Source organism: Malaya genurostris, chromosome 2 (genome assembly GCF_030247185.1).
Source record: "Malaya genurostris strain Urasoe2022 chromosome 2, Malgen_1.1, whole genome shotgun sequence".
NCBI classification, from domain to species: Eukaryota; Metazoa; Arthropoda; class Insecta; order Diptera; family Culicidae; genus Malaya; species Malaya genurostris.
Window position 1 is genome coordinate 237,912,066 of NC_080571.1, and position 17,133 is coordinate 237,929,198.

Here is a 17,133-nt window from a genome sequence, read left to right on the forward strand (position 1 = left end):
ATAAAATTTTCAGTAATATGAGATAATCACAAATAACTCAAAATTGAAGTTTTCAAAAATGTTTGGTATGAACGAGCATTAAGGTGAAATTTAGTGCAAAAAAAAGGAATTGAAAAACAGGCACTAACTATGTATGCTCAAAAAACTATTAGTATTTTTAATTAACTAACATAAGCGAAAGTTCTAAATAGTATCACTGAAGAAAGATGTAATTAACATCCGAAATACGTAACTGTATTATTGCCAGTGGTGTCTCGTCCTCATGTGTACCTCGTGTACTGCACAACAGCTTAAATTGGTAGAATTAAATTCATTCTCAACCGTATTCAATTATTTTTTTAGATTTTCAATGTATTCGATGAAAGCAGGTCGAAGGGTACCAAATTTCAAATAATAAGCGTTTTTATGCATAGCACAATATGCACAAATTCACCCTAAGCTGCTTGCGTATTCAAGTATCTTTTGTCGCTGTGTTAGTGCCTTTCCCGTGCACATGAGCTACTGACCCAAGAGAAGGAATTACTCAATTCAGCTCTGAGATTTGTTGTTCTCTCTGTCACGTTTGGCTCTGTACTCCGTATTCTGAGAATTTGTATGCCTACCGCCAGGAGAGGCTTCAGTGCTATATGCTAATGGAAGTTGTAAACAAATGGCTGTCTCAGTTCAACTTCGAAGCGGTTTTATTAAAGAAGTTATTGATAGATTTGCTCAACTTGCAAAGCGCCGAATTCTTCTATTGTACCGATAATATGAAATAAAATTTAAATAAATCCCATCCAAAAGTATATTGTTATTTCATTGCAACGAATACCCGTTCCTGGATCGTTAGTTTTCATTAACAACAAACTGTAACATTTGATTTCATACCACATAAGCAGTGCACGGCCCGTGAATATTGTCACAAGAAGCCACTGATTATTACGTATGTTTTACTTCGTATATTGACGTATGTAATATTAATGGAACTTCCAGTCAGGCCCGGCTGATAGTATGGGTAGCTGGGTAGTTGTACACACTCTGAATTCTTAAGAAATTTTCCGATTTACCGCGAAATATGTGAGCGCGTTTTGTATAATGTTGAGCCGCATCGTTACAATTGTGCTTTTTCCGCAGTGTATAATTATGAAATTCAGAAATGTTTTTGTTGTGAATACGACTTACTTTACTATGGGGTGCCTTTTCAAAATTTACCCTCTGAGAGATTGATAAGTTTTTGATCGTGAATATCTTTTTTGCATCTAACTAATCAACATAATTTGTGATACATGCCATCGGAAATATGATCACAATTTTATGATAAAAACCTGTCTCATTTGACCCATGGCAACACGAGCCAATCAGAACGCGTTCTGAGGAAAAGAACAAAACATCTGCTGCTGTACAACAAATTATTCGAGAAAAATGTTCCGAACAGTGCTTAATATCGTAGTGAGTTCCACAATTTACTTACCTTACCTAACAGCTATAGGCCTGGGGTGTCCTTTGCTGTATCAAGCATACGTCTCCAGTTCCACAATTTGGTCCTACACACTTTAAAAAAATCCTGTAATTTTACATCTTATTAGATGCACATAAATAGAACGTCGCAGCTCACGCAAATTTAGGTGGAAGAACATTTAATATTGTGTCTAAAACTCCATGACATGAAATTCATTGAAATAAAAAATTAGAATGCTGATAGCAACCGCCGCGACTTGAACCAAGAATCATTGGATCGCACATCCGTCTGTTAATCGACTGAGCCACAGAAACATGCATCTGCTTGGCTGGTAAAAGGTGCATTTAAATTCATACAGTCGCACCTGCTAGCAGAACGCAAGTTACAGTCGAAACCAGTAAAACTCAAGCTCATCTAACATTAAGTCATTACATATAAAATTTTCCGTCATTTGACAAATTAGGTCTTTATGAATTACATCGTATGACGGATTAAGTCACCTGTAAAATTCAAATTTTTTTGGAGTGTACTGAAAGGCAGGAATGAATCCCGTACAGCATCCTGATAGTTTCTTTCAATGAAATGCAAATACGAAATGAAATAGTCGAAATAAAAATTCTATATGCTGCTAGTTTTATAGCCGTTAGGACCGCCCATTAGTAAAAAAGCTACAAACGAAATCACGTATAAAGAAACCTCTTAACAAAAATGGGATCAGTTTGGACTCTATTGCCACTGAGAGCAGATGTATTGTGTGTCGTTTGCAAAGCTAGTTTCGCTTCCGACAAGAGCGATTACGTCACAGATGCCAGTCATTTGCACTGGTGAAAAACAATGGTGGAGAGCATTACACAAAATCAGCCTTTCTAATGGCGCTAAAAATTTTCTAAAGAACTATTAGAGCAAATTCAGCAGCTGGAAGTTATATATGGGCGATCTATAATAGAACCAAAATTGAAACAAACGTATCCCCAGCCAGCCGTTCTAGTTGTATTTATTCGAACAGTTCTACTGTCAAATTATAAACTGGTATACGCAACCGTTCTATTTTTTATATTTTTGAAACACTAGTAAAACGCTGCTGGGGATGCTAGTTTTTCTTGTTATAATTTCCAGATTTTAGTTTTAAAACTGACATAAATAAACATAAATCTAGAACTGGAACACTCCTGAACATGCCCTTAGGATTCGTTGTTCGCAAATCGAAGGTAAATATCCTCAGTTTAGTGCAAATCTAGAACAGTTTGGTTAGATTTGTGCACTTTTCGCTGTGTGAAATTCATAGTAATCAAGATCAAGAGAAGCCTTCTTTGTTTTTAAGAAAATGTGAAAAAGGGGAATGCTTGCATAATTCATACAATTGATCAACTAATTGATATTCGGAAGTGTTAAGGAACATGTCAGTTGTTCTCGTATTCACGATATCCAGTTATGTCTCTGACATTACCCACCAGCCTTTTTCTAATCGGTTTTGTCCCCTAATTTTTTGTCCTGTAATTTTGTGCCCTCGTGTTACAATTAAACAAATGACGCATTGACAGTTTGCAAAATTCACACAATCAATCAGTTAGTATGTGCTATTATCGATATTCAGATGTGTGGAAAATGCATGTCAGTTTTATTCGTATTCACGTCCTCCAGTTATGTCGCTGACATTGCCCTCCCGCATTTTTGTCGTGAATACGACTTACTTTACTATGGGGCGCCTTTTCAAAGTTTACCCTCTGAGAGAGCGATAAGTTTTTGATCGTGAACAACATAATTTTTTTTATTCAATAATATAATATATTTTTAGGCACACTGCTTAAGCTCTAAGATGTCAGGGGTAATTTCTAATCTTAATTAACGACTAACTTAAAACTAGAATAGTATCATTAGATTATGTCGTCTCGGATTTTCGAAAATCCAGCTTTCAGCTTGCGATCAGCAGTGGTCGGTGAATTGAATATTGCATGAGTCTTCCAGATGGCGTTGTTAAATATCTATGGCCGCCTCCTTCGGTTCGTGTGGGTCCGCGGGAAACACCCCCAGGAACATAATTTTTTATATATGCCATCGGAATATGATCAGCAATTTATGAAAACATTTTCAGCTGTATGACATATTCACAAATAATTCAAAATTAAAGTTCTCTAAAATGTTTGGTATCAACGATTATGAAAGAATGACGCCTTTCTTGTACTTGGGTAGGTATAAAAGGTTAACTGGTAAAATAAATAATATAAAAAAACGTTAAAACTTGATATTTTTCGTACATTCTAACCTGCGCAGTTGACTGAGCAGGAATTAAAGCAAGTGCATCATTCCGGTTGGTTTAGGTCCAGAGCTCAATTTCAGTTCTAGTATCAAGAATTCAGTTCAAATTTGAATCAATTGCGGGACGTTTGCAGAGCCAGTTTTGTTTCAAACAAGAGCGATTGCGTCATCTTACTGCTGATCGTTCGCATTGGAGCAAAATGGGGAACATTATACCAAATCAACATTTCTAATTGCCTACGTAGTTGACTCGTTCAGTCCAGATCAGAATCCAACTTTAGGGTTAAGTTTCAGAATTCAATACCTGATATTTTTTTCATTCTTAGAACTCAGATAAAAAATTTGGTTCCTCGCCCAGAATCCAAGTCCAGAATCAAGTACCATAATTCTGGAACTGAAACCAAATTTCTAAGCCGGGATTTTGAAACCGAATACTAGATCTGAGATAAGGATTGCTCCAAGACCTAGACTGTAGATCTGAATTCTGGAACTGAAATAGTGGATAAGGTTAGAATTCATTTCAGAAATTTCAGGTCGGATTTCAAATTTTGAATATAGTTTCAGAATTTCGGTTCTCAATTCTGAACCAGAAATTCTGGATCTTCAGATCGAAATCCAGGAACAGAACTCAGATACAAAATTGAGTTGTATTTCATTAATTGAGTTCTACACTGCCTTCCAGAGTTCAGGTTCGGAGTTCTAGACTAGAATGCAAGTCTAGAATTTGGTCACTAATTTGTGACTTGAGCGTTTAGTAGAAGAATTTCACTTGAATAATATTTTAACACCATTCAATTTTACTATTTATAGTAGAATTGAATGATTTTAAAATAATATTCTACTAGAATTTGGTTCCAAAGTTCAGTTCTACAATTCTAGAAATGTAACTGAACTTAGGAACTAGATTCGGAAGATATTTGAACTAAATTATGGATCTTCTGAGCTGAGTTCTGGATCCGAAATTGAAAACGAAACCCTGGATTGAAATTCTGCAACTAAAATTCAGCTACGGATCAGAATCCAGGTCCAGAGTTCAGTGCTAGGATTGAGGTTCAGAATTCAGAGCTTAAAAAATAATCCTGGTCTCGAATTCAGTTGCACAACACAGGTTCAGTGATAAGTTTAACTGCTCGAATTCAGTTACCGAGTTCAAGTTCAAAACTCAATTTTGAATCTAGCATCGAAATTGAGTTTCAAAACTCAATTCTAGCATTCGGATCAAAAATTCGGTTCCTTAATTCCAGTTAAAGAATTCAGAATCTTTAACGTCAAAGAAACTGAACGATCCATTTCATTCGTATTCCAGGTATGTCTCTGATATTACTCACCCGCATTTTTATCCCAAAGTGAAACTGATGCCGGGCAAGAGATGCATTCGAGGCATTTGTTCAAGTTCAAATGGCTTTGAAATGTGATTGGGGTTTTAGAGGTTGTTTCGAAATAATTGTTAACACCGACTTGAATCATATTTGAGGCGACAGTTTAGGACGAAAGGTTGTTGTTCGACACTGCCATGCAAATCCTTTCCAACTCGACATCACATTTCGTAACCTAATCTTCGATCCGTTCCTATCAACCGGTAACAGCAACAATCCTAAAATAATGAAACAAGTCGCTCAGCGACGCGAGCTAAAGTTCATAATAATCGGGATTACCAATGGCGAAAACATCTACTAGTCTACTAGTTGCTCCAATCACCGCAATGGTGAACGCGGGATTCGTACGATAAATGCCGGCGGCTGATCGGTTAGAAATTTATCTTCCAACATTAGTTTCGCCACCGCACTTCGACTCGGTTGACAATACCTCGTCAATTTCAATTCGTTATCCCTACTTATTTTTTTTTTTTTTTTTTTAAATAACTATTTATTGGAATATAAGTTAAAATTAAATTATTAAGATTTAAATTGGGTGTTCAGCCACAAGTGGTGACTTTTCAGCCCTGTTATATATATATATGATTTGGTTATTACCATGAAGACATCATTTGCTTCCGCAATTCTGAGATTTTTGTGTAGGGAAAATTCTAAACCTACTTGTATTGTGTAATGGGGAAAAGGAACTTATATACTAACTTACTAACTAATACAGAGAGCGAATCGATTCAATTGAAGATTGCATCGATTTTTGTCGGAATTTGCTTATAATATTATGTGACATTACATCTAATGGTTCTATATTTGTGAGTCTGTGTAACTCATTTGTACTAAACCAGGGAGGACGCTTCAGAATCATTTTCAGAATTTTATTCTGAATCCTTTGAAGCGTTTTCTTCCTGGTGGAACAACAGCTTGACCAAATTGGTACCGCATAAAGCATGGCTGGTCTGAAAATTTGTTTATAAATTAACAATTTGTTTTTTAGACAGAGCTTAGAATTTCTGTTTATAAGAGGATATAAACATTTAATATATTTATTACACTTTGCCTGGATTCCTTCAATGTGATCCTTGAAAGTGAGTTTTTTGTCATACGTTAAACCTAAGTATTTAGCTTGATCAGACCATGTCAATTCCAAGCCATTCAATTTGAGAATGTGATTATTGTTTGGTTTAAGAAAAGAAGCTCTTGGCTTGTGAGGAAAGATAATTAATTGCGTTTTTGCTGCATTTGGTTTAATTTTCCATTTTGACAGATAATCACTGAAAATATTTAAACTTCTTTGTAGGCGACTGCAGATCACTCTTAGATTTCTACCTGTGGCTAACAGACTTGTGTCGTCACAGAATAGCGATTTCTGACAACCAACGGGTAGATTTGGAAGATCAGAAGTGAAAATATTATACAAGATTGGAGCTACACTCGAACCCTGCGGAACACCGGCTCGTACGGGTAGCAATTCAGATTTACAATTCTGATAGCTAACCTGAAGAGTACGATCAGTTAAATAATTTTGAATCATTTTGATCAAATAAATAGGAAACTGGAAATCAGACATTTTTGCTATTAAACCTTTGTGCCAAACACTGTCGAATGCTTTTTCTATGTCTAGAAGAGCAACTCCAGTGGATAACCCAGAAGATTTATTTGATTTTATCATGTTCGTTACTCTGACAAGTTGATGAGTAGTTGAATGTTCATGACGAAATCCAAACTGCTCTGGTAAAAAAATTGAATTCTCATTTATATGAGACATCATTCTCAACAAGATAATTTTTTCAAAAAGTTTACTGATAGAAGAAAGTAAGCTAATTGGTCGATAACTTGATGTTTCTGCTGGGTTTTTATCAGGTTTGAGGATAGGAATTACTTTGGCGTTTTTCCATCTTTTTGGGAAGTAAGCTAATGAAAAACACTTGTTGAAAATTTCAACCAGGAGTCTCAAGGCAACATCGGGAAGATTTTTAATAAGAATATTAAAAATTCCATCATTACCAGGAGCCTTCATGTTTTTGAGTTTCCTAATAATTGATTTAATTTCATCAAAATTCGTCTCAATAATGTCATCGTGTGATAACACTTGGGTTGAAATATGATCATACTTCAGTGAGACTTCATTTTCAATAGGACTCACAACGTTTAAATTAAAATTGTGGACACTCTCGAACTGCTGAGCTAGCTTTTGAGCTTTTTCACCATTTGTAAGAAGTATTTGATTTCCTTCCTTGAGAGCAGGAATTGGTTTCTGAGGTTTCTTAAGAACCTTAGAAAGTTTCCAGAAAGGTTTAGAATAAGGTTTAATTTGTTCAACTTCTTTAGCGAAATTTTCATTTCGCAAAAGAGTAAATCTATGTTTAATTTCTTTTTGTAAATCCTTAACTATGTGTTTCATAGCAGGATCACGAGAACGTTGATATTGTCGTCGACGAACATTCTTCAACCGAATGAGCAGTTGAAGATTGTCATCGATGATAGGAGAATTTAATTTAGTTTGAGCTTTGGGAACTGAAAGATTTCTAGCTTCGATAATATAATGATTCAAATTATCAATTGCTGTGTCGATGTCCGCAGAATTTTCTAAAATAGTTTCATGATCCACATGATTTTCAATGTGAGATCTGTAATCCAACCAATTAGCTCTATGATAGTTGAAAATAGAACTAATTGGATTAATTAAAGCTTCGTTGGAAAGTCTGAATGTTACAGGAAGATGATCTGAGTCAAAATCAGCATGAGTAATCGGTTCACTACAAATGTGACTTTGATCTGTTAGAACCAGATCAATTGTAGACGGGTTTTTCACGGAAGAGAAACAAGTAGGATTACTGGGATGAAGAACTGTAAAGTAACCAGCTGAGAGTTGATTATGAAGTATTTTACCATTACTGTTATTTTGCCTACAATTCCACTGGACATGCTTAGCATTTAAGTCCCCTATTACGAAAAATTTCGATCGATATCTTGTAAGTTTTTGCAAATCGCCTTTAAAGAAATTTAATTGTTCGCCGGTGCATTGGAATGGCAAATATGCTCCAGCGATGAAATAAATTCCATGAATGGTTTCAACTTCGATTCCCAAGCTTTCAATAACTTTAGTATTGAAAGAAGGTAAAATTCGATGTTTAATTTGCCGTTGGACAAAAATGGCAACTCCACCACCAATTCCAGTAAACCTGTCAAATCGATGAACCACATAATGTGGATTACTTTTCAATTTTACATTTGGTTTAAGAAAAGTTTCTGTCACAATGGCAATATGAATTTTGTGAACTTTGAGAAAATTATAAAATTCATCTTCACTCGATTTCAAAGATCGAGCATTCCAATTTAAAATATTCAAATAATTATTTAACATCACTGTTAAATTTTAAATTCATTATAATATTATTTGCAAATTTCCATCCGATTTGAAATGCTTCAAAAAGTGATGAAGTCGAATTCATTTGGATGATCATTTGAAAAAGTTGATCTTGTAGGTAGATCATTTTATTTTCAGTTATATCGCCTAAATCGACTTCATTTAAAGAAGCGAATGGCATTGAAGGAATATTTGTAGGTAGACTGCCATTAGAAGAAGATGATTTGGCCGGTCTACCTATTAATAAATTGTTTTCGTTAGAAGAAGAACTGCAAGGCGGTCCTGTGTTTTGATTATTTACATTAGAAGAAATAGGAGATAGATTTCTACCTAATATACCAGCATAACTGACATTAGAAGAAGATGATGACGAGGTCGATCTACCTGTCAATAAATTGTTTTCGTTAGAAGACGAATTGGCAGGTGCCTTAGAAGAATTTTCAGGTATGTTCTGTAAATTTAAGGTCGTTGATTTGACTTGTTGTCTAAGCGAACGAGCGTTTAAAATTTTTTCCCTGACAGGACATTTCAAATAATTGGATTTATGATTTCCATTGCAATTTGAACATGAAAATTTATCAGTGGTTTCATTCATTGGACAAACGTCTTTCGAATGCGATTTACCACAATTCAAACACCGTATATCCATATGACAATTTTTGGTTCCATGACCGAAGCCTTGGCAACGACGACATTGCGTTAAGTTTGCAATACGATTATGCCGTTTATAATGTTCCCAATGAATTTTAATGTGGGAAATGAAACGTACTTTTTCTAAAGTTTTCAAATTGTTTACATCACTTCGATTGAAGTGTATTAGGTAAAGTTCATGGGAAATTCCAGAGCGTGGTTTAGAAGTACCATTCGCTCTTTTTTTCATAAGTATTACTTGGGAAGGGGCAAAACCAAGCAATTCTTTTAGTTCATTTTTAATTTCATCAATACTTTGATCATTTGATAATCCTTTCAAGACAGCCTTGAAGGGTCTGTCTGATTTTATATCATATGAATAAAATTTATGAAGTTTTTCGGACAAATATCGAAAAAGACGTTCGTAATCTTCCAATCCATCCACCAAGACTCGACATTCTCCTCTTCGTCCGATTTGAAATGAGACTTTTACTTCCGGGAGAAAAGTAGAAAGCTCAGTACGGAATGCTTTGAAGTCGGAAATCATCACCGTCACTGGTGGCATAGATTGATGTTTCTTCCCAGAACGACAAGCGTCCATTTTGGGAATTTTTGAAGAATTTTCTTCTATGTCGCTACAATCGGATTCAGGAAGAATCTCGTAAATATTGTTAGACGGCATCGAATCAACGGAAGGGAAATCCGTCCGTTGTCTTTTATTTTTACATTCAGATTCTATAAGATCGTGAATGTTATTAGAAAAATTTTGAATAACGGATTGTGATTTATTCCGTATTGAATTATTTTTAGCCTTAGGCTTGTTGCCTTTCCGGTTGGACGCAGGCATTTTTGAAATTAATGAAATTTTAAATTAAATTAACTAGGCTAAATTAGTCTTCGATTAGACTCCTAGCTAGCCTTAAAAAAGGCTGATTAATTTCTTAGTCACTCTAATATCACTCTTTGTTTCACTTAGTCACTCTAATATCACTCTTTGTATCACTTAGTCACTTAGTTAGTGATTCAGGTAGCCTTGAAAAAGACTGAAGCCTTGAATCAATGAAACTCTAGGTAGCCAGAAAAAAATTCCAGGAGCCAAGAGCTATACGCGTGCGGTGCGAACGACTGTTCAACACCGACTGATTATCCCTACTTATTTCAACCGCTGTAACTGTTACCATTGCCCAACTGATCCGCCCAACAAAAAGGTAGGTGATTGAAATCCTAAAGCTGGTGCTCCTTTTTTTAAACCCCCGTCAGGGTGGAACGTCAACGAACCGTACGTAGAGGGAGCGGGACCGTCCTCTGTTGGCTGACTTGTAGTCAATTCAAATTGGCAAACACAATCAGCGCACGATCGGAGCGGACAGGCAAATGTTCGTTTTTTTTCTTACTACGGTAACTGTTTGGTACACGTGCCGTTTGTCAGGATCCCGATACAAGGACTAGCTATTTATGCTCATTCACGCGGTTTGCTTTTTATTGAAAACCAACTGTCACTGCCAATGTCAATGGAATGTAGGACGCAATCTATGCTTGAGCACGGATAGAGAGATGTAACAGATATTTGCACTTTCATTTTATATAGTGTTAGTTTGTCTGTAGCGATGCGATTTTACCTCTTTATTGAAAAAGCAATGTCGCAATTGTCTGTGATAATCTCATCGATAGTTTTCGTCGAATGGTCTGTCTGCAACTGAGTTCATATCCATACGGCCACTTAGTGAATTTCGGATGCGTTCGGAAAGGGTGCTGTTCTGCGATGCAATGGAAATCGATTATCCAAACTGCAGTAACATACCTGGAAATTCGACCCGATTTTACCCGAATGGAAGCACAGAGGAATGAGTAGAATCCGATATAAGAGGCTTCCGAATCAATAGAGCTACTGCTGGATTTTGAGAAGTGAAGATGACAAAAAATCAGCATCACTGTCAAAAACCGGTACGAGTACAGTGAAGGGCATAAAATATGTATCCACTTTAGAGAGTAACTTCTAGTAAGCATAATGTTGGTTTTAACAATAACACGATTGAATAAGTAATGTTTAATGAATACACAATAGGGTGGGACAAAAAATTGATATCAGCTCCACTAAACTTTTCGTGTTCCTTTTGGGTCCCATAAGCAGCATGCAAAATTTTAGCTCGATCGGAGAAACCATATTTTCGCGCCCACGGTTTAAAGTTTGTATGGGATTTAGTATGGAGAAATTCACTTTTAACAAAAAAAAAATCGGCTGGAGATCAACCTATGAACTCTAAAAATCAGTCCATATGATATTTTCGTGGAAAATTTATCGAGGAAGAAAACTTTAGAAGACAGCAAAACAATACGACATTTGTAGAAAAAGTTATTGAAGGAAAACCGACTCAAGGTCCGAACAATGGGATGGGATTATCAATCGATGTGAGAAAAAAATGCAATAATTTTCTCTTTTTAAAAAATATTGAATACAAAGGACACGTTTTTATATTGAAGCAACGTATTGAGTAGATTACATCAGCTTGACTGAATATTTTGATGATTCTGATAGGAAATTGTGCATCTTTTTGTGTGATTTTACAACCTTTTGATCCTAATCAAAATAGTTTTTTTTTTAAATCGATTTTAAATTTTTTTGAATCGTATTGTTCAGTGTAGGAGTCGATCAGGATTTTTTTTTCTGTGTTTCAATTCAAAAACTTGACTAATTTTGTAAAAATCACCCATGCAACACTTTTTCGTAGGATTTGTCAGTTTTAGACTACAGCCATTTGAAAAAATTGGTAAAAATAGTTTGGCCCTTTTCAAAAAACAGTCTAGAAGTATCCGGCTTGCATGTGCCTGGCAGATTTCTTCCCACATGACTGGCAGCGTCTGCCAGAAGGTTTTGCGGGAGTGTTGGCAGAATTCCGGCAAGAGTCTGGTAACAATGCAACAACCGTTTCCAGCAGAGAATTTCGCCTAGCGGTTATTGACGGTTCTGTTTCTGCCGGAATTTTGACATGCATGACTGGCAGGTTTTGAATCGATTTTGCATTTTTTGGGCCTTTAGTTTTATTTTTTTCATCACAAGTTTAAATGAAGAGCAATAACGTAGCTTTTGCACTACCCATCATGCTATGCAAAGCTTCTTCTCTCAATATACCAGTATTTTCATTCCATTAACCTGGTCTCAAGACTCGTTTCATTTATTTTGGATGTACATGCAGGATTGACATCAAATCAAGTCGAACAGAAAAAAAGAAAGAAGAGCGATCTTGAAAGACGACACGTGGCGAGAGAATGATGCAATTTCACCTGTAAAATTTTGACAGCTGTCGGAATCTTGCCAGAATTCTGCCGGCGGCCAGAATTTCTCACAAGCGGGATGCAAAGTGGTTTTTTGTAACGGTCTTCATGTACAGCAAGTTTCATTGAAATCTGAGAGGGTGCTGCCAACTCTGAATTAGATTTTTTTATCGTGACGTCACAAATGAACAAAGATTCATCCTTGACAGTTCAGCGGTACTGTTTACAAAAAAGCTTAAACAAAAATCGAAATACACATCTTAAACAACCGTATATACACATTGCAACTAGTCACTTTTAATTAATAAATCTCAAAATCAAACCGTATCCAATCGTGAACAAATGTTTTAATACACCGATATGATACCCAAGTAACATTTTTAATATTAATAAATACTTGTAGCTGTCTTCAATGCTACATAATAAATCTTGCAATAAAACTTTAAACTCCACGAAAGCCTACTGAAAACCTCTATAAAAGCATGTTCCTGCCAAGTGGACCATTCTTCATAAGGTTTATAAAGCAAAGTGAAGAATCATCATAAAGCTGCGTTAAAACTTCAAATTCAAGAACATTTTGAAACCAGCTTTACGATCAACATTAAATTTATTTGGATGGAATAAATTCCACTATGAATAAACTGTCGTTTTGGTAATATTTTTCTTGATTATGTGTGTGTCATGTCTACTTTGAATGCAATTAGTAAGAATATATTAGATTTTGTTACGAGTTTGAGGCTGTTACCGAACGTAAAAACTTCATGCGCTTTTATTTTTATCGTGAATGTAAGGATAAAAAAAAGAATTATAACTAATCGCCTTGAAAAAAATGCGGTTTTTGCGAAAGTCTTCATGATTTATGAAAATTATTTTTTGTGATACATCGTCATTTTTTGTATAAAACCATTTCGTGGCGTTAAAACTTGTGCATACATTCTGAAAACGAATCATGAAAGTCCAACATATTTCCTCGTTTTAGCATTTCGAAGTTTATTTGATGTCAATAAATGCTACGGTATAGAACACCATAATGGCGGCCATGAAATTTCCTTTAATGCAAATTACACTTAACCTAAGAAGCAATAAATCAAATAGCCTACAACTAATGTGTCATAAATGTACTTTAGAACTCTTGAATTTACTCTGAGTGAAATTGTCATCCAATGAACACGCACACACACAAAACTAGATTTATGAAAGAATTTGACTGACAATAATGTTTTAAAGAAAATGTTTGAAAGCAATATTAAGAGTGTTTGCATGGTTTTATTCTAGTACACATTGTTTTATTTTTAGTCCAGTTGTAAGTCTGGGAAAAAAGTTTTATAGAAGTTTTAAAAACTATGATATTACTTGTCAAAAGAGACATTTATTATAGTCGTCATAAAACAGGTAGTGATTGAAAAATCAATTACAAAACTCCTATAAATTACAATCAAAACCATTAGGCATTCGAACTGTTACTTGGAATATGCACCGTAAAAGGTCTCATCCATGTTGTCAACAGACAAACATAAAAATGTCTGTTTACAAACAGTACCGCTGAACTGTCAAAATGTGTTCATCCGATTGAGGTTAGCAGTGACGGTAAAAAACCTAATACGATTTATCGCGAAATTTGTCAACTGCGTCAATGTTTCCCAGCGAAGTTTTTTAAAAAATATCAATAAATCTGGTTGCAGTTATTAGGTATAAAAATTCATGCCTATTTAGGCTGTGAACCATTTCGTGGTTAATTTTAACTTTTGGTTAAAATCTGACACTCGAGAGGTTAATTTGATGTTTTCAAAAATAACCCTGCTCGAGAGCATGGTTATTTTTGAAAAGCAGCCCTTACACGAGACGATATTATTGTCAATACAAGGAGTATTGACAATACTTTTGATCGTGTAATGGAAACTTCATTGAATTGATGAAAATATTGTCAAAAAATCAAAACTGCTCATTAATCCGACAATACTTTTTCTCAAGAGAGGAAACTGTCAAATATGTACAATGAACTCTTCTCTCAATGTTTCAATGTTCAGTTGCAAGCTTCAAACGCTTGATTATTTCGAAAAATGCGGACTCAAGTTACCAAGTCAATTGGATTGACGGTATTGACAATACTTTGGATTGACAATAATGTTGTCACGTGTAAAGCTGCCCAAAGATCGATGGTTATTTTCCGACACTGAAAAAAATCTTGCAATGATAATTCTAATATTGCCAGTGGAAAATAAACCCAAATAGCTTTCCGTCCGTCAAATTTTGAAATGGGCCGCAGTTTTAGTTAAATTCAACATGGGGACGGGTATAGCGTGATGGGTAAGTCGATGCCTTTCACGCAGCCCGCCTGGGTTCGACTCCCAACCCCGCACATAGGGTCAGAAAGTTTTTCTGGCCCGAAGAGGTGAATGACATTAATGTTAAAGCCTCTATAATTGAAACAAAAAAAAAATTAGAGGGTTGTATTCAAGACACGACCGAGCATAATAACATTAAAAATGTAACGTTTCTAGGGTCTTCATAATTAATACAAAAATAAAGATGATAATGATGATGATACACTAAACTAAAAACTTATTCAATTGAATAACTACAAACTTGCTCTAGTTTAAGCGCTTAGATTGTTAGCGAATGATAAAATTGACAATTAGATTCTTTCTTGATAATTGATTCTATTCAATTTTGATCCCTTTCTACAAATTTTTACATTGTCAAGTTTTTGAATAACGTCCTTTAACTAGAAGTCAATTATGATGAATTCAAAGTTACTTGAAAGCTCAATTTTAGATACAAACAACCTAAAGATTTAAACCTGAACAAATGAAACTATTTTATTTTATGATATTAATTTTCGAGAAACGTACAAACTTATTAATTTTATAAACAGTTAATCGATCCAAGACAAGATTTTATTTATTTTAACGAAAATGTTGTACCAGTAAACCCAGTAATAGTGTAGTATTATTATTCCTTCTTCAAAATCGTCGATAATCTTCGGAAAGCGTCGGTGAATAATATGGCAACAATACGAGGAAGAAAACATAAAATATTTAGTTACTTACATTGATTTTCGCTTTGGCATATTAGGAATATACGGAATGGATACGCAACAAAATTCCGAAATTTTGTTCATATTGTAACTTGATGTTATTAACACATGAATGAACATTGTCATAGTTACAACGCGTGTAGTCATCAGACGCTTATTGTTTTGAAGCAAATAATAATTAAACTGAAACTGGCGGTTAACCAAATTCTACGAGGGTTCCTATTCAAACGATACATGTAAAATCGCAGGTAAGCTTACCTTGAGTTTATCTTTGAAACTATACGATATTGCATCTAATTGTACTGTATATGTGAGCCTGTGGAACTCATTTATACTACTAAACCGAGAAGGCCGCTTTTAGATAAGTTTCAGAATTTAATTTTGAATCATTTGAAGCGTTTAATTCCTGGAGGGACAACAACTTGTTCAGTCACATTGTAACGTTTTGTTCGTATGGGAATGGAAATTTAAGTATGCAAACCGATCCGTTGACAAATCAAAACATTTTTAAGCTTACAATATTGAAGTTTTGGAATCATTTAAATTAGGGAAATCCATTAACAAATCATCGAGCAACAAGCGCTGCAAATTAGTTCCGAAAAATCTATCGCCGATAATTTTAAATTGGCCTGATAGTTACCAGAGAACCAAAATAAAATACTTAATTTAAACCAATTTTTCAATGGTATGCAATTGAAATATTCAAATGAAGTTAAATGTTTCCGAATCGATTGGTTTTTGAATTAAATAAATCCATCAACAAATGACTGAGTTACTATAAGATACTCAAGCGAACACGGTGTTGCAGACAACAGGAAATTTCACCAACACATAATGCAAAAGCGACAATCCAGCAAGTGAACGCATATACAATCCAGTCATCAGCACCCTGGACAAGCTACTTGTTTCATTCACAGTCAAACATCAACTAGGCAAAGAAATATTGTGCAGCCTATATTTATAGATTTCTCTTCATACTACGCAGAACGATACGCTGTTTTTTATGCATGACGCAAAGCCTCCTATGCCGAACAAGAAGTTGACGTCATTTTCTACAACAGGGATTGGTGGATGAAAACATAGGTCGATTCCAACCATTTTTTCAATAGTATGCTATTGAAATACTGAAACGACGTCGTCATACATGTTTAAGTTCAAAGTTTCCGGATCGATTGGTTGTTAAATTATAACAATCCATCAACAAATGACCGAGCTATTAACGTTCAAAATTATGACACAAAAAGGTTACGCGACTATTTTTGAAACTTTTAATTGACACCCGGCCCCATATAGTGAAGAGTAAGGCATTTTTAATGCCAAAAAAAGTTAAATTCAACTACTCGACACAAAATAACCACTCAAGTGTCAGATTTAAACCAAAAATTAAAAACCACCGCGAAATGGCTCGCAGCCTTAGCATTCAATTGCATTGCATAGAAAACGATTAGTAGAGACAATTGAAACCTTTTTTATGACCAGCACTGTGCGAACCAGTATTTCGCCTTCAGATCGAACCATCGCTTGATTTCGAACGGCTTTTGCATCACTCAGGGGATGAATATGCTATCAGGGTTGACGTTATATGTTTGTAATGCGATTTGAATTTCGTGTGAACATTGCACTATTCGCTCCAATTGAGTGCTATTGATGATGATGGTGATGATGATATTATCATTTATTTTTGCATAGCTATTGTTTTCAATTTTCAACTATATCGTTGTGCAGCTTTGATTGCTTCGAGAATTTTTTAAATTTTTATACT

At 35.0% G+C, this 17,133-nt stretch overlaps 1 protein-coding gene across 5 annotated transcripts in view; it reads left to right on the plus strand.

Annotated features, from left to right (window-relative positions):
* Nucleotides 1–17,133, plus strand: part of LOC131428254 (uncharacterized) — a 148,958-nt gene that overhangs the window by 130,154 nt on the left and 1,671 nt on the right. The window lies entirely within an intron of this gene.